Source organism: Oryx dammah, unplaced genomic scaffold, assembly GCF_014754425.2.
Source record: "Oryx dammah isolate SB20612 unplaced genomic scaffold, SCBI_Odam_1.1 HiC_scaffold_8, whole genome shotgun sequence".
NCBI classification, from domain to species: Eukaryota; Metazoa; Chordata; class Mammalia; order Artiodactyla; family Bovidae; genus Oryx; species Oryx dammah.
This window is the reverse complement of record NW_024070192.1, coordinates 43,902,438-43,904,497: the sequence shown is the minus strand read 5'-3', so window position 1 is coordinate 43,904,497 and position 2,060 is coordinate 43,902,438.

Genomic DNA, 2,060 nt, shown 5'->3' with positions numbered 1-2,060 from the left:
AAGATCCCACACATTCTGAGTGGCATGGCTAAAAAACAAAACAAATGAAAAGGAAGCTGTGCTGAGCTAAGGATTCTGAGACCCAGTGGGTATTACTCAGTTTCTTCTGCTGTATTGGACTTTCTATGATAGTGCTTTTATCTCTTCAAGAGCTCCTTCTGGGGTTGATATTTTAAAATGTCTGTGATGAATAGAAGAGTTAATATATAAAAAACTTAGTGCACATAGGTGCTGGACACACAGTATTGGTAAGTCCTAGATAAGTGATAACTATGATTATGAGATGAAGAAGAGACAAAAGGTTTGTCATTATCCTTATAACAATTCCTAGAACAAGATAAGGGGCTTCTCAAGTAGTGCTGCTGCTAAGTCACTTCAGTCGTGTCCAACTCTGTGCAACCCCATAGACGGCAGCCCACCAGGCTCCCTCGTCCCTGGGATTCTCCAGGCAAGAACACTGGAGTGGGTTGCCATTTCCTTCTCCAATGTATGAAAGTGAAAAGTGAAAGTGAAATCGCTCAGTCCTGTCCGACCCTCAGCAATCCCATGGACTGCAGCCTTCCAGCCTCCTCCGTCCATGGGACTTTCCAGGCAAGAGTACTGGAGTGAGGTGCCAGTGGTAAAGAATCTGCCTCTCAGTGAAGGAGACACACCAAACACAAGAGATTCGGACTTGCTCCCTGAGTAGGGAAGATCCCCTGGAGGAGGAAAGAGCAACCTGCTCCAGTATTTTTGCCTGGGAAATCCCATGGATAGATGAGCTGTTGGGCTATAGTCCATGGGGTTGCAAAGAGTCAGACATGACTAATCACGCAGAGCAAGATAAATGTGGAAGCTAATTTTGAAAATAAGAGAGCAAAGTATTACAGTTGGGTTGATTTGATGTAGTTATCCATCAAATTTGCCTTGAAAGGAAAGTTTACCAGAGCTTGCTGATTCCTTTGGACCTAAAGAACAGTTAGTACATTTTTTCATTCTGTCATGATTTTACTAACTGAATGTTTGTTACATTTTAGGCACTGTTCTAATGTCCCAGGTATCAAAGTAGAGGAAACAAAAATCTGCCCATATGGACCTTACTCCCTAGGGGCATTTGTGCTCTTACTGTTAACACAGGCCCCAGAGATTTTCCTGTTACCAAGAAATTCCATCTGTGTTTTACATCCATGATTTCCTTCCACATCCCTCATGTCTTACAGCTGAGGGAATCAAGAATCAAGCCACCCTTAGCCTAAGTTCTGAGACTAGCGGGGGAGAAAAAAGAAAGGAAAGGATCAAGGATAGAACATGGTTAACTGCTAAGCCTATATTCCCCTTTAATAAATCATGGAGGATCAAGGTACTAATGCTAATGTTGAAATAAACAGGTCTAGCAAGAACTCCTGCTCGTCGAATGCAAAGGCATAGTGTTCGGGAAAGCCTGAACCATTTTTAGCGCCCCCTACAATTTTCATCGGGTTTCCCTCGTGGCTCACAGGTTAAAGTGTCTGCCTGGAATGCAGGAGACCTAGTTCGATCCCTGGGTCGGGAAGATTCCCTGGAGAAGGAAATGGCAACCCACTCCAGTATTCTTGCCTGGAGAATCCCATGGAAGGAGGAGCCTGGTGGGCTACAGTCCATGGGGTCACAGAGTCAGACACGACTGAACGACTTCAATTTCACAATTTTCATCACTCCTCTTTGAAATGCTTACTACAATTTTACGATATTTTCTATCCTTCCCTCTTGGGGTGTTTGTATTTTCGTTCTTAGTGTTGGAAAGCAGAATAAAAGGAGACAGGATCTTGCAGAAAATGCATTTCAGGCCCCTTTCAGGTAAACCCTACAGACAGCGAGGTGCTTTTCCTGATCCCAGCCCGGGTCTATTCGTGCGCGAACTTAGCGCCGCCCCCATTTTAGTCCCGCGCCTCAACTCCAGACCTCAAGCACTAGAGTTGAGCAGGTACTCGCTGCAACCTCACAGTCAGCCACCAGGAGGAGACAGCGGCCTCAAGAGCCGGGAAGACCTGTCCAATGGTGGAGGCGGCGGAAGCGGAAAAGGCGGGACTTAGGCCGCTGGT